A 27,011-nucleotide genomic window follows, 5' to 3' on the forward strand; every position below is an offset into this window, starting at 1 on the left:
TCTGGGCTATGTTCAGCTTCAGTGACACCTAATTTGGTAGAAGAGATAACTAAATCTTAGAAGATAAAACGGCTCACAACTAGGCTTTATAAATACTTATTATGTGTAAATCAATTTTATATGAAAATTTGAAGACTGAATAAAAATGAGTGATTTCAATATTATGTGAACAATGAGAACTGTATAAAATTCATATAAAAAATCAATAGATCTTAGACTACAATTTATTTAACAAAAAAATATATTCCGGCTGTATTAGGGCCCACTGCATTTGTATAGAAAAGGAACAAAAATCGTGTTGCTGGATAATAATGCTTCATTAAGACATTTTAATATCCTAAAATACAGTAGTTATTGGATTAGAAAGGTATTGGTGATTTTAATATTTGATATTAGAGAAAACTGAGAATGCCTTGGACAGCTAAGAAATTTAAAAAATGGATCATCAAACAAATCAACTCACTTCAGACACAAATAATCAAGTTCAAATTATCTTATTATAGACATATTGTGTGAAGACCAGTTCTTCAGACAAAATTTAATACTAGGAAAGATGGAAGGACAGAGAAAAAGATGAAAGACAGCAAGATGAATGGACACAGTTATAATGGCAATGGCTGCACTGTTGGAAAATTTGAAGGACCAGATTACGGACAAATTGTCTTAGAGAAAATCTATTTATGTGATCACTTACTGTAATCTTTAACCTGATGGGACATAATCAATCAATCAATCAACCAATCAAAAATAGATTTATTCTTGGAAGAAATCATTGACATTTTATTTTGACTTTGAGGCAAGATTTAATATTTTTGTACATCCATATCCTTTGGAACTATATAAAATTATATAGACATTAATGAACAAAGGGAGAAGCAACATAACTTGATGATTTCAAAGAAAAGTAAAAAAAGGTAGATGCTCATTATGTATTGAACATGTCATGTAGTTTGCATACCTTAATGACTGCTGTTGTTGAAGGAAGCTTACACAGAAGTTGCTCTTTTTCCTGCTGTTTAAAACAACTTTTTCTAGAGCAGTGGTTCTCAACCTGTGGGTCGGGACCCCATTTGGGGTCGAACGACCATTTCACGGGGGTCGCCTAACAAGGCTGTCCACCATTTTTTTCCTCCTTTTCTTTGGCCATGCCCCTGGCACCCGGTGATGTATAAGTGGTTGGGGGTCACCACAACATGGGGAACTGTATTATGGGGTCGCGGCATTAGAAAGGTTGAGAACCACTGTTCTAGAGGAATGTGGTTTCCACCAGAACAAGCATTGGACACCCTTCCTTTTCCCTGAGATCTGACAGGGCCCTATCTTCATAGGCTTTTGAAAAGCTAAAGACCTGGTTTTTCCCACAAGCCTTGGACTGGAGCCAGGGGAAGCTCTATGGTTGTTATACTTACATGGGTGCATGCTGGAGTGTTGGAGATATTCCCTTTGGTTGGTTTTTATGCTTTGCATTATTTTACCTATATACTTTTATTTTTTTTTAATCATAGTTATGAGCTTTCCAGGGTTATGTTATGTATGATCAATGGCTAGACAAATCTTTCAAGTAAAATAAATAAGTAAATTGTCTTTTTTGTTTGCCCTGCAGCTGCATCCAGTTAGATGATATATATATATATATATATATATATATATAGGTTTGTCTAGGGCAGTGTTTCCCAAACTTGACAATTTTAAGGCATGTGGACTTCAACTCCCAGAATTCCACAGCCAGCGTTGCTGGCTGTGGAATTCTGGGAGTTGAAGTCCTCATGCCTTAAAATTGTCAAGTTTGGGAAACACTGGTCTAGGGAATGGAAAGGAGCTGTTTACTTTAAAAGAGCTTCTCACTGTCCAAAGAAACCAAGTTATGCTCTAGGAAATGATATCCCACCAGTTTTCAATATCTACTACAAAACATGACCTCACCCCTCCCTCAAACATGCACTAATGATCCTTTTTGTTTCACTCAGAGAAACAGGGCAGATGTAAAACCAAGGCTTATTCATATAAATGGTTCGTTTAACACATAGTGAACAAATACATTATAAATTGTCTGTGATAAATGTCTGTGTTTGGCACGGTTATTTATTATGAGCTCCATTACATAAATTGGTTGCAGAATCATAACAAATGCTCTTTATTAATCTTACCTTCCCTGTGTCTAGAGGATGACGAGGTGATTATCTATAGCACAGAATTCAATTCCATTATTGTTGATGGGCAAAGCTAAGCAGGAACCACCCTGGCTTTGCAGAGACATTATCCCGCATTGGTTTTCCAACATCTTGCTTCAGTCCTTTTGGCTCTGGCGTGTTATATCACTGCTTTTCAGTACAAGGCTATTAGCATCTATATCTTTCATTTCAAATAATTTGTGTCCTGAGATACAAATTATTCAGAGACAAGAAACCTTGCCTTTATCCATTAGAGGATGCATTATATATAGGGATACTAAAGATTTCTGTTAAGTCCACATTTTTAAACAGACTGCTCTAATTCATAATCCATGAACTAATCAGAATCAGCTATATATAATGTGCACATTTTTTTTTAAAAAAATCATGCAACTCTCATATTAAAAAGACAAAATGCAAATTTTAGGAGAAATTGCCCACAAACTGATATATTTTAATTTTTTTATTAAATACATATTTTAGATTATTATAACATTTTATAAATGGCAGCATCCAAAGTGCTAATAAATTACACTTTATATTCCATTCAATTTTAATGGAAAGTGCATTTTATTAAGAGGAGGTTTTGTGCAGTACATGACTACAGTAATCTCAGATCAATTTCACTGACCAATTTATTTCCATGCACAATTCGATCCTGCTTTTGCCTTACAGAGTCCTAAAAAAGCAGAGGTATCTTGGGGTATATCTTTTTCAATATGAGCCTGCCCATAATTTATATATGCCATCAGAAATATTCTGAGAAGTTCCAAGCCCTACAAAAGACAGTTGGTGAAATTTGTGATGGAATCTTTTTGATATCAGCACCTTGATCAAAGAACTCTATCCATGTGTTGTTTTATTATTAGTATGCAAAACTAAAACAAAACACATACCTGATCCCCATGACTGTCAAATTACCCAGCACTGATATAAAATTATAATACCATTTTTTCCTGCCCTCTCCTGTAACTTCCTCTTAATTTAAATTTGTTTTACAGAATTAGGAAATGTCGGTAGCACACTTTTTTTTTCTGAGTTGCTAAAAATTCTGAATCTAAAGTGTGTAAATATTGAATCTAAATGTTTGAAAGTTTTTAACAAAGAAGCAAATCAATCTGGAAATGCTGGAATACAGAAAGAATGGTACTGTACCATTTCAGAAGTGAGAAAAACTTAAAAAAAAAAAATCAAATTATCCTCCTGGATAGGAAGATAATTTTCTTAAATACATTTTTAGTTATAAACTGTTTTCACTCCAAGAGATGTCTAATACTTTCTCAAAGTCTTCTGCAACATTATCTACAATTCAATTGTAATTTCTTGTTATTCTCAAATTTTAAATCAGGATTAAAGCCTTCAACACTGCTCAGCTGTACTTGGTGTTGAACCCTATTGATTTGGGCATCAGTGAAGGCTTAAGCTTAAAATCACTTAAGCTTTTGATCGAACATGGGTCACATCAACTTTATTTTTGCAAGTTTTATTATGCTATTATATGGCTTTAAATTTTGTATTTTCAGACAGTTTGTTCAGTTTTTAGATATATTAAATATATTTAAAATATTATATATTAAATTATATATTAAGATTAAAGCCTAGGATTATAGTACTTTAATGAAATAGTATAAATAAATGAAGTGAGAATGACATGGTTTACATATTTATGTATTTATTTATTTAGCATATTAATATAGCTGCCTACTTCAGAAACTTGAAACTCTGACAGCATATATAACACAACAATAGTTAGAAACCCATAACAATCTAAAAACAATAAAAAACAAATAAACAGATAAATCCAAGAAAGCAGGAGAACAAATATTATTTAATCTCATAGAGCCATATTTGAGGCTTTTCCTGGAATCCCAAGCCTCGTTGGAAAAAAATAAAAAACATGTTAGCCATCTGGAAGGAAATTGAGAGGGGGCTAACCTCATCTAATTAGGAATATTGTTCCAAAGGGCAGAGGTCAAATCAGAAAAGATATGCACCTTAGTCCCACCAGATGGAGCTCTGTTGTAGATGGGACCTATATAACTCTCTTGCTTGACATGGTGGGACAGGTAGATGTAACTGTGAAAAGGCAATCTCTTAAATAAGCTGTTTATTATTTGAGATTGAATTTGGGTTGGTCACTGAGACCAACTCTTCTGAACTTTCAGGACTCATGCTGGAGCCTCTCTCCAGGGAACTTCTGTCTACTGAAATACGTGCTTTGGGCTGTTCTGTGAATCATGTTTATGTGGTGTCTTCCTATTGGCTGATTGGTATGTTGATGCCTGGTGATTGGCTGTCGTTTCCTTGTGCTACCAAGCTGCCAAATATTGTCTATGTATTTGATAAATTGGTGGTAAATCAGCACTCCTGTTAACTGACAAGGCACCCTTTCCCAGGCTTCAGTTTAGGCTGATTTAGCTCTTTGACTGTTGTTTATGTTTTAGCTTAATTTTTAAATGCTGTAAACAATCCAGAGTTGCTATTGTGAGATAAGTGGCTGTATAAATTAAAGAACTATCAATCAATCAATTAGGCTTTTCCAAGCTGTTTTGCCATCAGATATATTGAATTTACAATTCCTAGGATTCCCAGCCATTCCCAGCCCATTCTTATTTTGCACAACTATGCAACATGATAATACGTTTACTCAGTGCTTTTTTTCTAAAAAAAACAAAAAAAAACAAAACAGGTGCCGGAACTCACACATGTCATACAACCCGCCTTGCCTATCCTACAAGGTTCCATCCAAAAAAGGTGCCGGAACTCCGTTCTGGGCGTTCTTATGAGAAAAAAAGCCCTGCTTTTACTGACAAGAAATAACATGTTATTTATTAGGATAAATAATCAACTGTCATCACACATCTTATTGCACCAGTGCATATGCCTACCCAGATGTGGGCAGTTAATACTTTGAATTCTTTTTCTAATTACAATACAGACACATCTTCTTTAACACATCTATAATGACATGCAGTGGTGGGATTCAACCGATTCGCACCACTTTGGCAGAACCGGTAGCTAATTTTTTGTTGCCCAAGCCCAGAATGGAGTTCCGGAAGCAGTGTCCACACAAAGAACTGGTTGTTCACATATTTGAATCCCACCACTGATGATATATACTGTATATATTGGATGGAACGAAAAAACGTAATGGCCTTATAAAATGCCAACATATGTGGAAGGATCACTAAAAATAAATAAAGAAATAGGATCCATACTTGTTCCTGAGTATCAAATATCCCCGTGATTAAATTTTTTAATGAAAATATATTAGGGACTGCAAATGGGAGTATTAATTTATCATTTACAAACACTTTTTGTAAAGAATAAAATAGCAAAGGTTTTGTAAATATGTAAATATTTGTAAATATATTGCGATTAGTGATAGAATGATTTTTAGTAGAAAAAGTCATATTTCAAATGAAATATCCTGTTTTGCATTTAGATTTTAATTATTAATAAATTTATATTAGACTAAGCAGGAGGATTATTCTGACCTAAAGTGTGAGAAGTCAGGATCAGTGAACCCTATTGGACTGAAGATTATAAAAGAGGAGACAGAATATACAAACATATACTATGGCAACATCAGAATTAAACCTTTTTAAGGACACTGTATGCAGACATAATTAAAGTGCTCCCTTTCTTTGAAATGCATTTCAAAATCAAATCTTTTTATTTAAATAGAATGAGAACTGGTGTGTGTGTGTGTGTGTGGTGGGGGAACCAGGAAAATTTCCTAGTCTGGCACTAAGTCTCCTTCCTATTTTGATTGGCCTTCGGATATTTTGTATTCTTGCTTCCAGAATTCCTAGCCAACAGAACTGTTGATTGGTTTATTCTGATCATAAGAGATTTTCCAAGTAGAAAGAAATATTCACATCATCCATTTGATCCTTTGAACAAGAAATACCAGAGGCTAAATGTGTAATCTATAGCTTGTTAAGTCTGCAGCACACGAGTCCTGAAGTTTTCATATAAAGGCAAACTTCTTTGTGATCCATTCTCTCAGTAACCCATCAAGCTTTTATTCCCCTCTATAGCCTTGCAAAAGGAGGATGTCCCATTCCATTTTGTAATTCTAAGATCCAAGCAAGTAGAAGAAGGAATCTAATAGAGCTTTATTTTCAGGAGAAATTAATTAATTAATCAAATAAGTATAAGCTTTAAAAATATTATTATTTGTTACAAATATTTCTCTATACATTTTCTGGTAAGTTCCTCCAACATTCTTTAGAGTTAACAACAAATCCATAAAAAGTTTTGCATTCTCCATTATTTATTTGATATTCCATCCATGAAAAGTGTACCATTCACAATATTAGCTTCCATTTCCTCAGAGTGATTTATCATCACCTAACCTCCCATTGTTTGATACTGCTTATCATTACCCTTTGCTTGACAGAAAATGTTATACAAGTAATCCTCGACTTACAACTACAATTGAGCCCAAAATTTCTGTTGCTAAGTGAGACATTTGTTAAGTGAATTCCTTTCTTGCCATAGTTGTTAAGTGAATCACTGCATTGTAACATGGTTGTTAAGGGAATCTGGCTTCCGCATTGACTTTGCTTGTCAGAAGGTCGCAAAAAATGATCACATGACCCTGGAACGCTGCAACCATCATAAATATGAGTCAGTTGTCAAGGGTCTGAGTTTTGATCATGTGACCATGGGGATGCTGCAACAATTGTAAGTGTGAAAAATGGCCATAAGCAGTGATGGGATTCAGCCAGTTCCTACCAGTTCGGCAGAACCGGTAGCTAATTTTTGGTTGCCCAGGCCAAGAATGGACTTCCGGAAGTGGCATTCACACAGAGAACAGGTTGTTCACATATTTGAATCCCACCACTGGCCATAAGTCACTTTTTTCCAGCACCATTGTAACTTTGAACTAAACCAACTCTTGAAAGTCGAGGACTACCTGTATTATCTTGTAGTGAAACAATACCTTATCCGAACCCATCAAATTTCAAGGGTATTTGAAATGGAGAGTATTCTATTTTTTTATGATTATATGATAAATAAGGTTGTGGTCATTTTTTGTATAAACTTTTACCCAGTTCTGCAGCACAATAAAAATGTCAGTGCATTACATATAGGAAAAACAAAATACTTCGCTTTAAAGGAATTTATAATAGGTATGAAACACTGTGCCATATCTTTTTTTCAGATAACTTAGTAATAATGAAAGATGGTCCTAAAAAGGAGAATCTGGATCAGTAAGAGCAACAAACAGTTGTTTACCAATAATCAGATTTTTTGTATTAATCAGCTGTTTGTGTTATATTTCTTCATCTTTCTGCAGATTAGCTGGTTAGTGCTAACAACTGATCGGCTTGAACATTACATTCTATAACATGTAAAAGTGCTAAACAGCTAATTAGATGCTGGTGGAATATACAGCCAGCTTGGCAATTAGAAGCATCTGTAGATGTCTAAATGAATTTGTGTTTAGATTATTTTCTTTATTTTACCCCTTTTGTTTCTTCCCTTTTTAAAATCAATCTGAGCATGAAACATGGTGAATCAGACTCAGTTATAACAATGGATTTAACTTCTTATCCTCAGAAAACATGTTTTAAAATTTTTCATTTGCTGCAGCACCTCTCCATGCTTGTAAGTACATATCTAATACTTCAGAGGGTTCAGGGTGTCTTCTAAATTGTTAGACATTTGGGGCTTCTTCTGCATGAATTTTGACATGCAAGTCTACTTTTTGCCAAAGTTGTCTCGGCCAGGTGCTTTCCAGATGTTTTGGGACTTTAATGTTCAGATTTTAATATTTGTCTGAATCACTATGATTTCAGGGAAATGTATCCTCAGTGGAACTGAAAGGCACCAGATGGTAGCAAGTTGCTTCCAAATTGACATTCCTATGGGTACTGAGAGCTTATTAGAAGAGGTAGCTATTAAAGAATAGATTGCTTATTTCTTATCAATTGCTAGAGTAGTTAAAAATTATCAATAAGTCTTCAGAGATTGATGGAAGAAAGGAAATATGTTGCCTCAACTTCCATCTCATAATGCTACATAGAAAAATGCTGACATTCATCCAGCATTGGTTGAAGGAAGCTATAGTGCTAGTAATTCAGGAAGGCATTCTGGACTCATGCTTGAGGAATATAATGTCAAGAATGCTATAGTGTGAGAGGGTATTATAGTGGCTGACTGTACAATGTTCATATCTGACATCAATATTTATTGGGTAGTGTTGCTTTTTTTGTACCTAGATGGTTCTAGCATTGTACTGTAATTAGATTACTAGAAATAAACAAATCAATCTGCTTTATTTGTGTAAACTTTTTACATATATTCATATTTAAACTGAACAAATTTCTATATCTTTCTATGCTTTTGAGAAAACAAACATGAAAATTTCTATTTATTTTCATAGGTAATTTTCCAAATATTGTACTTCTATATACAGTACCTTACCCTAATTATTGAAATTTGAATTGATCTTTTTTTAATATACACATTTTAGCATACACATTCCCCAAACATATGCAACATTCATTTATGTATACATCTTCATATGCATTTTTTGAGCAACAACCATTTTGTTCAGAGAAATAATATCTTTGGTGAAAAACAAAGAGTTTTCTAAACTTTTGTCTCAAATGGCCTGAATCAGTAATGTGTGCTCCTCTGATTACAACATTATTGGAGATATTTGTAATTTGCAGACTTTTAAAATCTCATTAACCCAGTAGTTGATGAGGTAGAACAGAAGATCCCTACATGCTGCTGGAAGAACTAAAACTGCTGTAAATGAATCAATTGGCTTCAAAGGGATACTAAGTCATCATTCCCAAACAAAGTGGAAAAAGCCAGCCATATGTTCTGTTTTGCAAGATTAAAGGAACATTTTTTTTAGTTTAACAACATGCAGTTTTACTGGAAAGGAGTTAAAATTGTGATTATGATAAGTACTCACTTTAATCAAAGCCCAGAACATGATGATATAATTATAATTAATGGTTAAAATATAATTAATTCAGTAGCAGAATAAAAGAAAGCAACCATAAAATTTTAATTGATTTATTCAAACAGTCAGAGTTGTAACAGAAATAGTAAGTCAAATTTAGCCACACATTTCCTTATAGCTGTAGAAATAGAGCAGAACTTGATAACCTCTCTAGAAGTTTCAGTTGAGAAGTCAATTGGTGGTAATGTTGCATTCTCTTTGTTTGATGTACAAGGATGGCTGGGTAATAGGGGAATTATTCAGTCAAGGTGCTAAATTTGATAGAATGAACAGTGTAATGGAATATATAGATCTGTTCCAGTCATCTCCTCTGGCAGGGCTAAAGACAGTAATGCAAGGGTTTACTGGTAAACAAAAGACGGAAAAGCATTAAGTCTTGCAAAAGAATGTATTCAATGCAGAATGGACAGGATGTTCATGAATGACCGGCAGTGGTGAAGAGACTTCTACACAAGCTACCTTTGCAAGTATTCCAAACTTTCTGGAATTAAGGATCAAGTATCTGCTATTTTAATTCTACAATGTCTCTATCAGAACTCAAACTAAATATGGGATTGAGAGGCCACATATAACATCCACAAACTTTTTTGTCAGGAGAAGTCATAGTATTCTTAAGAGTAGGGAATCAAATATCTCTTCGTAAAGACCATTTTTAACCAGAACCAAATGAAGCAGAATGTCATGTGAATCTGAAGAGAATTTTATCTGCATTTAAACACAAAAGTATGTTGGTGACACATGGAAGAACTCAAGCAATAGCAATATCAATAGTGTTTAGACTTATATACTACTTCAGAGTGCTTTACAGCCCTCTCTAAGCTGTTTACAGAGTCAGAATATTGCCCCCAACAATCTGGTCCTCATTTTATCCACCTTGGAAGGATGAAAGGCTGAGTCAACCTTGAGCCAGTGAGAATTGAATTGCTGAACTGATGGCAACTGGCAGTCACAGGAAGTAACCTGCAGTATTGCACTAACCACTGGCCACCACAGCTCTTAGCTATAGCTGTAATGAACTTGGAAGGGACTAATGCCAAGGCTCTCAAGTCTTCATAAGTGGCAGATCCTTGAACAGAATGCTCATCATCTTGATTTTAAACAGATTTAAGGCTACCAGGACACAATGATAAATATAAAATTGCTTGACAGATTTTGGGCTCATGCAAAGCAGCCTTCATTTGCTTCTTTCACAGCAATAATGTTTGAAAAGTAACTCCCAGTTATTTGAAATATCTGACTTGTTCAATATTGATGCTGTTAATCTTTCAACTATTGCTGAAGTTTGCATGTCACTTAATGAACAAATACTTGGAGCAGTTAGCATCCTCTTTTTCTTTAATATAAAACCTTAATCAACTGGAGCTGTTGAAAAACTGAAAAAGTCAGTTTGAGAACCTCAGATGATTGGGCTCCTTTTTAGATAGAGATAGGACTTTATGGCATTAATATAAAAAATAAAAAGGGGACCTAAAATACTTATTTTGGGTGGAATCGAGGCAGAACAATCTCTGGATGTATTACATCTGACTAGCATGAATGTAGTCTCACATAACATCATAATTAAATACAGCAATTAGTAGTCCATGGTGGAAAGAGTCTTTCTTTTACGATGGAACGAAAATCCACCTTTAAATTATGCTTTGGAGTGAGGACTAATGGCAAGTTAGATATTCTTGTAAATGGCTCTGTGAATAGGGACAACACCATGGTCAGGAGCCAGATACTGACTGATTAAAATATCTGTGCAATCTTTATAGATATAAAAGCAGGAAAAGCCTCACTTTCTTAAACATCTTTGGATTTAATTAATTTACGACTTAAGGGAGCTATTCAGAATGGCAGGGAAGAACAAACACTCTTGGTTGCTTTCTTTTTGCAATTAAAAAGAGGAAAAATAGCTTAACTTAAAAGTATCTTAACCATAAGAATCACTTTAAAAGGATTTTAAATTAAAAGCAACAAGCTTAACGAGGTTGTGATTCAAGAAAGTTTTAAATTGATAAAGGAGACAGTAATTTTAGAAAACATTTTTTTTTTCTGACAAAAGTACCTCTGAAAATAGTAAACTTAATCAGAGAAACTGACAGAGCTTTATGTGAACACTGATTGTTTATTATTAAGAACAGTAGGTAGTTGATGTATTTTACAAGATAAGAAGATAAGGGTATAAGTTTGATGATTAGACAGGATAGATTAGAGCAGGGGTATCAAACTTCTGCCCCCTGAGCCAGATGTGTCATGGTGAAACCGTGCCCACCCCATTGCCGGCAATGGCAAAAAAATCACGATACATCATGACACGTTTGACACCCTAGATTAGAGAAAGAAGAGATGATAAGGTTAAAGTATAGTTGTACTTATAACTGCTATGAAGAATATGAGAAACTACTTCTTTATGTCTTTATATATTTCTTTATATCTTGATTTTTTTATCTTTTTCTATATTATTACACTTTTAGCTTTTTCTGTTATTTCTTTCTTTTCTCAGTTCTTAGTTTAGTTTGTAGTAGTTTTTAGTATTTTTTAATTTTTATTAAAAATATATAGGAAAGTCACCTTTAAATTAATAAAATCCTTCAATGATTATGGAAATAGTTACTGTTAAATGTTCAAGCACTCTGAGGTCTGCTTGCTCCTCTGCAACATAATCTTGAATCAGTAAGTTACAAGGTTGTTTTGTATATGATTTATTCTTGATATTTAGGATTGGCTGAAATTTAGCTGGGCTGGATTAAGTTAATTATAAATTAGAATTGTAGTAGACCAGTTCCCCTCCACTCCATTCCATTAGATAGGCATCTACAAGCTGTGGTTGATATGACTAAATAGAGAGGATAACACCAAAGTTCATTGGTCAATATTTCTTTCTCTCAGTTTTACTTCAACAATTATAAAGAGTTGTAAAATTTAAAACTTTAGAAAAACATCTGGTGATAATGCAAGAATACCCCCCAATACTAACCATAAAGGCAGTTCTGAAATATTCAAGCCGTCTCCAGAAAAATAAATTTGTTAGATTCAGAAATAACTTTTGGATAGAAGGAGTACAAAATTACCTGAACAGTATAATCTTTTTTATTTATGTATTTATTTCTGTTGTCTATGTGCCATTAAAATCTATATGGATCCCAGCAGCTCATAATCATAAAACAATCTGGAAGACTGATAAGACAATACTATTATAAAATTACTGTTGTGGAGACAACCTGCATTCACAGGGCTCCTGACTGTCAACAACAAATAGAATAAACAACTTTGTTTCAAGCAGGATTCTTCTTGAGGGAAGATACTCACCTGAGTCCTAGGCAAGAATACGTATGCAGGAAGATTCCCATAATTTTTCTTGATGGTCATTTAAGTCAATTCCCAACCTCCAATCAATATCTTTACCCTTCAAATTGCAAGGTCAGAAAAAAAAGATGGTATCAGAAGTAAGCTACTAATTATTAAATAGTGTTAGAAGTGGAACATACAAATACCTACTAGGTCCCTTCCAGCCCTAGGATTCTATGTTTTATGATCGTACTGTCTAAAGTAATTCCATTGAGCATATCTAGGCCAGAGCAATGTCTCGGGAATAAGTAAATATATTATTATTCTAAATTTTATATGATATAATATGATACTATATACTACATACTATACATTCTTACAGTACTTTTCAAATAAAATAATCTGCATGTTCAGAAATCTTCAAAGCATCTACAACTTTACTCGTATAAAATAAGTGAATGAGTCACCTGAGAAACTCAAAACATAAAGAAAGATGAGATTTGTTTGGATTAAATGTTCAGGACTGATTCACACCTCCATCATGATCAGCAGCTCTATTGTTACATTCAGGCTGACAGGATAAAGTATGACCAATGTCAAGATAATGACATATGCTACAAGATTGACTTTTGTGACCAAAAGTCACCTCCTAAAAAGCATTGATAGAAAAAAGCACTATAGTTCATATATTACTTTATGCCACTGTGTCCGAATCCATTCTGTGCTGTCAGCTTGAAGAAAACCATGCCACCCTCTTCTGAGGCTAAAAATAAATTTAAGCTGCTCTTTGAGCAGCAGGCAATAACAGAAAAAGGCAGTAGGGTGGAAGGGAAGAGCATCCCTTCAGCAGGCTAAACAAGTGTTCAGTGATACCCCAACCCCGCAAGATGGACCAACTGCTCACTACCACTTCTTTCTCTATGGTGCTCTTCTCCCTTTTATCTCACTCTTGTGAGCCTACAAGAGGTATTTTGCTCAATACTCATGTTATAACATAGACTAGATGAGCATGGAAGGGTGAGTGAAGAGGACCAAGAAGCATCTTCTGTTGAGTTTAGCAGGAGCAGTGCCTTCCATGGGTGTCCATGGAGGAAGAGGATAAAAAATTCAAGATGGTAGGTACAACTACTTGATCAAAACTCCATTCCTTTTGACATGAATCTAAAAAAGGGTGAGATTTTAATTATACAGTTGTGCCTGCCATTTTGATTTTTTTTCAACCCTTGTGCAGATGCTCCTGATGCTTTCTCTATGCAGTAACTGATACCTCAATATGTTATGGAACAGTTTATTGTTCTTACCGCTTTCCTTATTCATTTCCTCAGAATGCCTCTGCCTTTCAGGAAGCTTTCTGAAGCTGACACGAATTCTTTGTAACTCTGTGGTTTGTCATGGCTCCAATCCATTTCACTCTCCCTCACGGAGATTATTTGGTGGACTGATGGGGGATCTCTGCCATGAAGTCAGCCCTTAATGGTGCTGCTATTTGTTTTAGGATATAAAGCAGTGTGATTTCATAACCCAGGCACTGAAGTGAAAAAGCTATATTTTTAAAATAAGGATATACTGCAGATAAAACAGAAGGAATAATATACTGTTTGGAATTCCTGCTGTACTGTGTTCAATTAAAAGAGGCCTTAGGAAACAATATTTAAATTCAATTGCTAACAACTGTTTAATTAATAAAGGGAAGCACTTGGCAAAATTAAAAAAGTTATTTGAGATTGTTATGGCTTGTTTTAAATGCATGACGCCTTAATGAAAGATAAAGTAGATTTTTTTCTGTTAATAACAACAGCTCATTAGAAATATAATAATGCTTTTTAGACCATTTTTGAGCTAATAACTCAATATTTTACATTTTGTTTCTTTTCTCATTTTGCTTTGTAGAATAATTGCTGACCTATAAAAAAACCTATAAAATGTATTCCTTTGCCTAGAATGTATATTTTAATGGAATAAATTTGATATTTAAGATGTTGATGATTACATTATTTTAAATCAAAAGATAAGAATAAATGGTTCCATATGCATAGTCACTAGTTAAAAATGAGCTCAGTTTAGCCATTAAATTCAAAATACAATAATGTTGGCTCCTTTCCTAAGCTATAATTAACCTACAGTTTTAATATTTTCATTCATTTAGGAGTGGGCAATCTATAATCCTTCAGATTTTTTTTTCTAATCTTCTAATCTTTTCCTGCATAAGTTTGGTATGGAATGCAGCTCTCATGTGTATGCACCAGAGAGATTTCTTTTTACCACTGTAACAACGTAAGGGGACTATCTGAATTCTACCACTGTTACTCACTTATATATTTTGCTTTAAAAGCTAGATCCAGTAAGGAAGCATTTCAAATATCCATTAGAATTACTGTAAATAAAGAGGAAGAGTAACATAGAAATGTAGGTGATGCTTTCATCTTTATCAGATTTTAATTATGAACATTTCAGAGAAGTCAAGTATAGATTTTAGCAGCTGGTTCTGATCTAGGAACTATTGTTCTTCTTAAGCAGATGTGTAATTCCATCCTCTTTGTATTAATATTTTGGATCTAATTGGTTTACCATTTCTCTTGCAAATGGATTAATGTTTTATCCTCTCAAGTTAGCATGCTAAGTGAATACTACTGACACAATAGGATTCAGAAATAGTTTATTTGCATTAGCATGTTGTCACAATATTGCAGACATGTCAAACTCGCGACATCATGTAATGTCGCGTGATGTATCGGAGCTTAATCCCATTGCTGGCAATGGGGTGGGTCTGGTTTCCTGGTGACACATCGGGCCCGGGGGCTGGCAGTTTGACACCCTTGCATTATTATAATGTGCTCAGGGAATAACCCTGAGGATAAAAGATAATCTGATAAGAGAGCCCAAAGCAGAACTAGAATGTAAGGATTTCCTAATTTTTTTTAGCATAAAGACTGGGAGTGGGAAGGCCATTCAGAATTACAAGATTATGTTATTGTAACAGAATAAAATGTGTTTTAGAATTCATAGCTTTGATGTTCAAATATGGTCCACCTTTAAGGGCTGACAATTATATAAATAGAAAATTGTAAATGTAATACAATAGATCAACTTTGACCTTTATTTCTCAAGGTTTCCCCCTAAATTAGAGTCAGTTTGGTGTCAACTCTTATGTCCAGTTATAGAATATTTTTAAAGATATTAGGAATGGTCTGCAACAGATTTAGAATAGATCCACCTATGAAAACAACCCAGTTAAATACTGAATCCATGACTCTGCTGAACTGTTTTGCCACAAACTTATTATGTTTGGTTGCCTGAAGTAGTGTCTTCTGCTCTTCATGTAAATCTTGGTTTTTCCAGTCATTTAGAAATATGCAGCCAAAACTAACCAGAAAATTATTCCCGCCTTCATACAGAGCAGCTGTAGAACTGATACAGACTTTATATTTTCTACCTGGATGGATATGTCCAGTCGTGGCATTCAAATATGTGAACAACCAGTTCTCTGTGTGGATGCCACTTCCGGGTCTGGGCAACAAAAAATTAGCTATCGGTTCTGCCAAAGTGGTGGGAACTGGCTGAATCCCACGACTGGATATGTCAGATATGCTATCTTGCTATGAAGGCTTTATATACTCAAGTTGTTTGAAATGTTTTTTTTTTCAAGTTGGCTTTTTCAGCTTCCATTTTGCTCTGTGAAAACTAGGGCATTATGCTTGAATAGTGGAATAGTGCTAGCAAGAAATTTGCTGGCGGGTTAATAACCAGTAATCTATATGTGCTTGTATTAATTAAATTAAAGGGGTTTGCCCCTAGGGAAATTTCAGATACATGCAAATAATTATTTGACAACCAACTTACCACTCAGCCAATTAAATATCCTACGAGGATACCTTTATTTGGCCAATTTAGAACCTTAATTGAAAGCATGGACTAGTTCTGAAGATATCCTATTGTGATTCAAAAAGACACAAATGTACTATATAATGTCTCTATAATAAAAACAATGAGCTAGACCGTATAGTAGAGAATTGATATAACATAGGTAAATTTTTGTGGCAAAAGAAAGCTTGCATTAATTCATCTTAAACAAATCTTAGCCATTTTTGCCATTTTGAATACAGTGTTCAATCTGATCCCTGTACATGCAGTGCTAGGGACCCTTTCATTTTGTATTTACACATTTACTTATTTATTTTCTATCCTCCTGTATATACTAACTCAAAGCAGTTTACATAGCACTGTCTTCTATTTTTCCTGATGACCAACTCCCCCATGAAATAGATTGAGCTAAAATAGAATGATTGCCTCAAAGTCACCAAGCCAGCTTTCATGACTGAAGGTGGACCAGAATTTATTTATTTACAATTTTGGATCAGAATTTCTGTTGCTAAGCAAGTCAACTGCTAAGTAAGTCATACTTGATTTTAAGACCTTTTTTTGCCATGGTTATTTAGTGATTCACTGCAGCTGTTAAGTGAGTCGTGTGGTCGTTAAACAAATCTAACTTCCCCCATTGATTTTGTTTGTTGGAATATTTTGCTGGGAATGTTACAAATGGTGATCACATGGTCCTGCAACAGTGCAACTGTCATAAATACATGCCAGTTGCCAAGCACTTGCATTTTGATCATGTGGATACTGTTGACCCTGTGGATGCTGCAATGGTCATAAGTGCAAGGACTGGTTGTAAGTCATTTTTTTCAGTACTGTTTTAACTTCAAACAGTCACTAAATGATGTAATGGTTGTACAAATTACACATATGAGTTTTCATTCACATATAGGCAAGAGCACATGTTGACACTTGCTGATGTGTAGCCTGTAGTGACAAAATGAGAGGAGGACAAGGAGGAGGAAGAGAAGGGACAGCAACAGCTTAAAGAGCTCTGTGGATGCTGCTGAAAGCTATCATTTATGCTGCTGCTGAATACCTTCCCAAGAAGCCATCATTTTTGCTTATATGTTTAGAATAATTGTCACAGTTTCATAGATTAGACCAAATTCAGTTCAGCATTATTTTTGTTGAAAGTTGATATAAAAGAATCTGTCTTTTGAAATCCATGATCTCTTACTCTATGTGCTCTTTTTGGCAGTGCTTTTTTTTCTAAAAAAAAAAAAAGTGCCGGAACTCACACTCGTCATACAACCCGCCTTGCTTACCCTACAAGGTTCCATCCATTCTGGGCGTTTCTATGAGAAAAAAAAAGCCCTGCTTTTTGGTATCATTTTATAACAGAAATGTATTTCCTGTGTTTTATGCAATTCTGATAAATAGACATGCTGAGCAGTTTTAAATTTATCTGCTCCACCATACAGAGCTTTCAATATTTTGGATACTGAGATAGAAGATGGGGTAAAGGAACAAATCAGAATGTCACGGCCAGCATCTCTCATGAATTATAAGAAGAAAATAATCTAGTAAATGACCTGATTAGTTTTGTAAGTGGTTCAACATCATTGGTGGAATGGCTTCAAGTTTCCATGTGGGAGCCATTCTCTCTTCTACAGTCCAAAATGTGCAATGCATACTCCTCATAAACAACTCAGAAGGGGAAACTGCTTTGAAAGCAAACCAAAACCATCCTGCAGAACTATTACTATGGTTACAAATAACACTCATTACCCAAGAATCTCTATATGACTGTATGAGAAAGACTTTTCAAGTCCTCATGATATGGCTTTCTCAAGAAAAAGGGTTTAGAGACACCATCTTTATTCATTATTAATGCTCTTTTAGTAGTCTGGGAAAATAACTTAAAAAGTATATCCCTAAAGTAGGGACAGCATTGTAATGTTTTCCAATCTCTGTTAATGTGACCAGTGCCAAAAGAACATGAAAATAGTTGCTTAAAGCATCTGAAAGTCACTAAGCTATGAGTGTCTGCCTTAGAGTATGGGTAAATTGCTCTTTTGGGAATGAGATCACCATCCTTATCTTATAGTATGTTACTCAACTCTATGTTCAGCAGTATTTATCAATGTTGGCTGGTGAATTCTGGGAGTTGAAGTCCACACATCATAAAGTTGCCAAAAAGAAGAAATTCAGTAAATGTGGTCAGAATATCAGATGAACAACCCACACAAGCCTTACTTTAAAAAAAAAAGTGTTCATTTTTTTCATCAAGGTTGTTTCACTCATGAACTTTGTTTTGCCACTTTTATCCACAAATTGTATGAAGGTTTGTTTTTGAAAGAGCTAAGATTCCCTTTTATCTATGAAGCTCATTTAGAAGACCGTGAACTAAATATTATTTCTCAAGCCAGTCGTACCCCAGAAATCTATCCAGTTGAAATGACAATAGTGGGAAATCATTGTATCTTATCTTGAAATATTTAGGAGGAAAAAAATGGAAAAAGAATATGGATATGAATTATTGCTATTATCCAAAGTGCTCTTTGATGTTCTTTTCAATATTTTTGTGCTGTACTAAGTCTTCTGTCTCTCATCATTGAATGCAGAGATTTTTCCATTTCATGCACATTTATTTACCCTCCAGCTATTCATTTCATTGAATGACTCCCCAAATCTTCAAAGCTAGAATTATTTGGATCTCTTAGACCAGGGGTCCTCAACCTTGGCAACTTTAAGACTTGTGGACTTCAACTCCCAGCGAAGCTGGCTGAGGAATTCTGGGAATTGAAATCCACAAGTCTTATCCTGTCTTAGACCAATAATGGGAACCTGTTAAATCTCATTAGAACTGCTTTGTAACATAAGCATAACAAATACGAAGCATGCAAGTCAAGGACAGAAACAGCAAAATATTTTGCTTATTTTTTCTGTCATAGTTTAATATATTTCATTGGTATTTCTGCCTTTTTAAAAAATCAATGTCAGATTTATGATCCACAGAATACATTTCAACTGAAGAAAAAGGAACCTGTAATTAACATTCTAAAAACAGTTTTACTTCTATCAAAGTCTAGCACACGCCAATTTGACAATAAAAAAGCAGTAAAATACTATGTAGGTATATTTATATGTTGCAGAACACTGAGTTTTGCATTGGCACAAGCAATTACGATAGTAAATTAGATTGTCCAAAAGTCAGGTAACAAAATGTGCATTTGAACATATCACATCTCAGCCCTGAGGCAAACATTTTTGAACTTTTCATAAGTATAGATCTATATTATAATGGGATGGTAAATATATAATGGCAAATGAAATCCTAAGGTGCATAATAGTAGCTGTTTTTTTCCTGAAAAAAATCATTTTCTCATTTGTCCAACATAAGTTAAAAGAATAAAAATAATCAAGGCAGTCAGTTTTAACACACTGCAAGCTTAGTGAGGAAATGAAAATAACATATTTGTGGTTTGGGTGGAGAGGATGATTCCACCTGACTTAAAAGAGATGGTGAACAGCCCTCTCTTCAAGAGATCATACCTAGATCTAACTGTGTTGGACAATTTTCATCCAATCTCCAACCTTCCTTTACTGAGAAGGCAGTAAGCCTGCAACTTCAAAGGACTAAGCAGGAAGTAGATGAACTGGATCTGTTGTAGTCAAGGTTAGGCTGAGCCATAACATTTACTCTATCGGTCTGAGGATGGGACCATCCTAGTCCTCTTTGATCTCTCAGCAGTTCACTATTGATCATAAGAGCCTTCTGAACTAGCTGAAAGGATTGGAAATGGGTCATATTGGCAGCTAATGGTTCTTCTCTTTCCTCTAAGGACCGTTCCAGTCAATGTTGGGGAGGGAGGGGGAGTCTTCTAGCTCTAGGTCTCTGCTTATAGTGTACTGCAGAGCTCAACTTTTTCCATACTCTTATTTAACATCCATCTAAAATCATTAGGTAAATTTATCTGTTGACACAGGGCCAAGCATCATCATCGTGTACATCTTTACCCTACATCCGAGGTCCCCAACCTTTTGGGCACCAGGGACTAGTTCCATGGAGAGAGGTTTTTCTGTGGACTGGAGGGTTCATGGTTTTGTGTGCTGCCTGCATCTCACGGATGGGGCTTTGCTTGTTTGTGAGGCCCGGTTGCTGGCATGCCGCAGCCCAGTACTGGTCCATAAACCTGGGGTTGGGGACCCCTGCCCTACATCATGCTAATAAAGTGCTTTCCCAGTGTCTGGAGAGGTAAATCTGGCTTCAGCACAACCCTGATAAAATTGAGTGGTTATGAATTTTAGTGCTCTCACATCTATTATTTTCCATCATTGATTCTTAATAAAGCTATGGTCCCTGATGATTTCTGCTCACTCCACCAGATTTTACAAAATGAACATGCTCTAGGTTCCCTTGGTGAATCACTCTGAACTAGGCAGGTTGTCTTTCCTATCAAGGTGCTTGAAGTGGTTAGCCCCAACTCTATTGGCCTTTTGAAAGCTTGTAAAGAGTTGGGTATTCTGCCAGGCATTGGGCTGGGATGTTAGCTACTGGGGCTGTGACATGGATGTATATGAAGTGTGCATTTTGAGAATCAGGGTATATGGGAATGACTTGGATTCTTCTTTGTGTTTTATGGTTGGTTGTGTATTTTTATTCTCTTTGCCACCCAGAGTTTCATTGGATAGATGGGTAGCTCCCATAGTAATGTTGTTACATGTGCCATATAACTGCCACCATTAACTACCAATGCTGATATATTTTGCATCAGTTGATGCATGCTACCTATTCAACCTTCTCTAAAATGGGGAAGTTGGAGACTGCACATAAATTGTTCAGATCAGTTGGGTGATCCGAAGGTATCTGAAAAAGGGGGAAAACCATTTTCATGTAACTTCAGCAAACTGTAATTACATAATGTCATTTATGCTAAACCAGTGGTTCTCAACCTTTTTAATGCCGCAACCCCCAACCGGTCGTAAGTCGAGGACTATTCAACCGGTCGTAAGTCAAGGACTACTCAACTGGTGCAGCACCGTTTGCAGAATAGGACTTTTGGCGGTCTCAGCAGGGCAGAGACAGCCTGGACAATTCCTATTGGCTTTTGAAAGCCAATAGAATTAGACTCTATTCAAGAGAGTTTATTCTATTGGCTTTCAAAAGCCAATAGAATACAAGGGAATAGCACAGCTAAGGAAAAGGGGGAAAAAATGGCGGACTGCATTGTTTGGTGACCCCCGTGAAATGGTCGTTCGACCCCAAATGGGGTCCCGACGCACAGGTTGAGAACCACTGTGCTAAACAGAGATGCACCATCTCTGATAATTAGAAACATGTCATGAAAACACAGAAGAGAGCATTCTGGGCAACATTTCCTAATGCGGCTAATGATCCTGAAACTAGAATGAGAAATGCTATAGTTAAAGTATTGCCTGGTTAAGGTACAATAATGTAACATGAGCAAACATTTGTTTGTTTATTTTTTCACCTTGAGAACCGAAGCCATTTGCTCAGAAATGGTTACAAAATGATTCTCACACTAGTCTCTGCCTTGCCAACTTCAGAATTTCCATATCATAGCCAGGTAAATTTAAATATAAGGTTACATGATGGCCCTAATGAAAAAGGATTTTTTGTAAAATTCTCAGGAAAAGAAACTTCAATGCACATATCCTAGTATCCCTTGAGAATTCAAGTGGGACTGAAAATGATAGACTCAGAGGAGTGGATTCTGCTGCAAGGTAATAAAATCCATTGCTATGTGAGATTCTCTCTCTCTCTCTCTCTCTCTCTCACACACACACACATATTCTCTCTGTTCCCATTTTACTCTTCTCTTACATTGCCCTTGCTGCTAATCTCTTTTAATCTACTCCCCCACCAGCCAATTTCTCTAGCTGAAGTTGTTTTCCTTTTTTTTTTCTCAAGCATTGTTCTCCAACTTGGCTATGAAAAAAATCCTTCCTTTTTTTTTTTGCAAAAGACTCTATATATAGCCCTATATTTCATACATAGTTCTGTTCATAAACAATTTTTAACAATTCACAAAGGATAGGAAATTAATAAGAGCCAAATTATAAGGAATATTTGAAGATTAACCCTGGCATGTCCTCTTTATTGGATGATATTATCCCATGTACTTTACATCATTACCACATCCATTATGATCTTTGGTTTTCCCAAAAAATATGCACTGTTATCCTTGACCACCAAAAGATTGTTTACCAAACCAATATATGGACATTCTATTTTGGTTCCTTATGCTTTTTCAGGCTTTTTCACTATTGGCTCAAATTACTATCAGCTATATAACAAATTCTGGCTATGCACAAATGTGCATACAAACCTTCCATAAAAGAAACTAGATTAGATTGAAATACTCCTCTACTCCATACTTATAACCTGAAGCAAGGTTTCAAGGTCATCCTATTTGTTAAGGCAGCAAGTAATTTTCAGAGACAAACTAACTGACTGGCTGATTGATTATATATGCTTTTATGCGGCTTCAATTAAAGTTTTAAGTGACCCAGGCAATAACAATAATAACATAATCAATAATATAAAAATAATAACTGCCTTAATATTTAACAATAATTCAAGCCATAGTCATCTGTCATAAAGTATAGCATTGTAATTCGTCAGAACATTACATATCTCAGGTACCTCTAGTTATACATGACTCGGTTCCCATATTTTCAAGAGCTTTCTAAATGTCAAAAGAAAGAGTGATTATGTTACATCTAGAGAGAAAGCAGGGGCATTAATGACATGCCTTGGATAAACAGATATTCTACTAGAAGAATCATTGTCTGATATAACCATGTTCCAAGCCAGATAATTCTTTAAAGTTTAACTTAGTTTAATTATAGTTTTTGAATTGTACTTCGGATACATCAATAATCTTCACTCAGTACTAATCTTATATAATAATGCCAAGCTGTTCCCAGTAATACATAGGCCATTGATGTTGCACTAGTTGTATTTTGTAGTTGTAGTATGCACACATAGTTTGTAAGCATAGTGTCTTTTAGTGTATATTATGGTGATCCACCCATTAATTGATGGGTGCATCAAAAGGTAATATTGTATTCTTATCAAAGAATGAAACAACATGTCCTACTTTGGCAGAGATGTCATGATATTTTACAACAATAATTTATATTTTATTATACCATAGTATTATATGGTATTTATTAGCCAACCTGTGACTATTAATATTTAATATATAAAGTAGATCTTTCTCTTCTTAGTTTTTTAAAACCCCTTTTCTGTTTCTCTTCTTTTTTTAAGATTAAGAGTTGTTCTATTTAATTGCGTGAAGTTTTTTGTGTGTTTTGGTGTTGTGTCTATATTTTATGTTTTGAATTTTATTTCTAAAATTTAAATTTTAAAAACCTTTCTTTTGGGGGAACTTAGCCATCTTTGAAAACAATCTGTTCCTTGATGGGAAAAATGAGTCACAGAATTGTCTACAATGATGAGAAATATCCTAGCTATTTAGCAAAATCATTTGAATTCACTTGGAATTAGACTCTGACTAGGCAGGTCTATTGAAGTGATGAAAGCAAGGTTTTGTGTAGTTAACTGGGATGAGTTTGAACATCCTAGGAAGATGGACAGGATCCTTGGATCTGTTAACCTGATCATTAGATTCCCTTCCCCTCTTGGTTAGTGAATGCTGCCTTGTTGGATTCATGCAGTAATATCTGTTCTGTGGAAAGGGGTAGTTCTCCCTGCTTTGGCTTGGTGTGCCTCTTTCCAAAGAGGCCTTTTCTGGACAATATTTGTTCAGTTCCAATCTTCCCCTTTTAGGGAAAGTTACTGGAATGTAGATGATTATTCTCCATCTCTTATTTGAGTATCAGGAAACTGTGAGTGACTGAATGGGGAGAAAAAGGTAGACATTAACCCTGATGAGTGGTTGTCCTGTGGCTGAGTGGTTGTACAGTACACTTCACTATTCTAATTCTAAGAATTCTAATCTGCCAACCTTTCAACCAGAACTATCCACTTTTCTCCACCAGTTTTGTTCAGTTCTGCTAATAGTCTTTGTGAGAGGGCAGAACTTATGACACTCCTCCAGATTTCTATCTTCTTCGTCTGCCAGCACTCCAACACAACTGTCTAATCTAATAGTTTCCCAATCTCTTAATCTATTCCTTCTATCCAACTCACTGTCAGCTTTACAAGGTAGATCAGACAACAAAGTCATTGCCAAAGTAGGTCAGAGCTTTACTAACAGAATTTTGCAAGTCTGAATGTACTTCCTTTCTGCCCCATTTTATCTTTCTGTAAACCAGAGAAGGTATTCTCAGAGGCATTTTCTCAACTTACTTTCTTAGCCCAGGCTCATGCTGTTTTTATTTGAATATTGCCATGGTAGTAGCTCTTCCTCCTTCCTTCAAGACTCTGCCTTCTACATTCATTACCTTCCCTCCATTCTTTCATTGTAACCCAATGCCCAGTTTATGTTTTTAAGTGTCTCCCCTTTTACCTGCTCTATAATGTCACAGATTTTGTTGATTTTCAACAAATCTTTCTATCTTCTTGAACTGCATTTTTGAGTCTGATGGCAGCCATTCCATCATTTTATTCTACTGGCTTTTGGAATTTCATTGCTAGCAATTGCAGACTCACCTACCCCCAGCAGCTTAAGTCATTGCAACTTTGTAAGAGACAGTTTTGTCTTTTCCACTTCACCACCATCCTTGTTGCCTAAAATTTTCTAACTCAATCTGACTCTGCCTTATCTGCATTTTATCTCTCTACTTAGCATGTACACAATGTCCAGTTCCACCATCAATCAAGTCAGAACAATCTCTCTGTTCCCACTGTTTTCACCAGTCCTCTTTCATTACATAGTCATTTTGTCTCAAACCAACTGTGATCATCCTCTATCAATCTCTAACCATTGTTCTCAAAAATAGATCCTTATGACCTGATTTTCTCTTCTTTCAATGCTAACTTTTTCTTTTTTCAAAAAGCACCCCATAATTCTGAGTAGCATAAAAAGTTGTCTGTTGTTTAATTGTGGCTGTTCATTGTATATTTATTTTGTGTGCTTGGTTATTTCTTTGTTAGCCATCCAGAGTCACTTTGATGAGAAGGGCACCATATAAATTGTGTAAATAATTAAATGGAGAGGAAAAAGTCGTGCAAAATTAAATGTATGTCTGCCTCAATACAATGAGCAATCAGATTTGAAAGAAGAAAGTACAGGTGAAAGCCAGGGAGCTCAGGTTTCCAAAGATGATGATGATGATGATGATAATAATAATAATAATAATAATAATAATAATAATGATGATGATGATGATAAAGTTGGAAGGGACCTTGGAGGTCATCTAGTCCAACCCCCTGCTCAGGCAGGAAACCTTATACCATTTTGGACAAATGGCTGTCCAGTCTCTTCTTAAAAACTTCCACTGTTGGAGCATTCAGCGCTTCTGGAGGCAGGTTGTTCCACTGGTTAATTGTTCTAACTATCAGGAAGTTTCTCCTTAGTTCTAGGTTGCTTCTCTCCTTGGTTAGTTTCCACCCGTTGCTTCTTGTCCTGCCTTCAGGCGCTTTAGGCATTAAATCAGGGTTGAACTGATTTCTTCCAGGTGTATGGATTCTGATCATGAACTGACATTTTAGTTTTTAAATCTCCATCAAAGGAACAAACTGCTGATTGGCATAAGAAGGTCAGATTATGAAGTCAAAGTTTTAGGGAGTTTTCTTAAGATTGCAGTTAGGAGAAGCAACACTGAGTGCTTCATACTTTCTATCCAAAAAAGTAAATCTTGTCTAGTTATATTGATTACCTATTCTTCATCTGTACCTTACTCTACCTTTTGCCCAATCTTCTTGAACTTTTTTGTGAATTGTCTTCTCTTTCTCTTGCTTCTGAATACGCAAATAACACATCCCACCTATATCCATTTCCCTCCAAACCTTTGTTTTAATATTCTATCGAATCGCAGCTTTGCAGAATACACTCCTTTGTCAGGGTCCTACTGTGCATTTGACTGAATGGATACTCTTCATAAATATGAAAGCCATAATACATGAATTAGTTTTCCAGTTGCCATAAAACTATTGTAGTTGGTTCCTCAGCCCTAATTACCAATATATTTAAACAATATTTGATGTTTCAATATCTCTATCATTGTCTCTCACCAGCCAGATTTCCTTTTTTGGCCCTTTTCATGAGTCAAGAACCTCATTTGGTTCTTATTTCATTTGGAAAAATGGATTTCACCCTCAGGTAGATGAGGGGAATCTGGAATCAGAGACTGAATCATGAATTGATGTGAGAATGGCAATCATTGCCTGAAAAGTCAAGAATCAAGCTACAAAAACCTGGGTCATTTCTGCATTTTTACTTTGTCCTTCCCATCTCTTATTTCCTTGACTAATCTCTTCTCACTTTCCCCCTTAGGAAGCCAATTTTGCTGCTGTCTTTCAAAGTATATATAGATTAAATAACTGATGTCAAATAATTGCTCAATTGGAAGAGAAATTGATATCTTTTGTATAGCTTTACAAATGGTTTTTTATTTCTTCTGCTATCCTTTGGTAGAGGGCAGTTTCTTCATGATTCACAAATTGTTCCAGGTTTCTGACATGGAAATGATTAATAGGCACAAATGGTGCCAAAAAATTGTACAGATTGCAGTGCTTATGGATGTGAATCATTTCTGTGAAAGACTGCAAAGAAATATTCAAGATAATGAAACAGTATGTGTTATGGAAACTAATGTTTGGTTAT

Source organism: Crotalus tigris, unplaced genomic scaffold, assembly GCF_016545835.1.
Source record: "Crotalus tigris isolate CLP2741 ecotype Arizona unplaced genomic scaffold, ASM1654583v1 scf7180000017700.2314712, whole genome shotgun sequence".
In the NCBI taxonomy this organism is placed as follows: domain Eukaryota; kingdom Metazoa; phylum Chordata; class Lepidosauria; order Squamata; family Viperidae; genus Crotalus; species Crotalus tigris.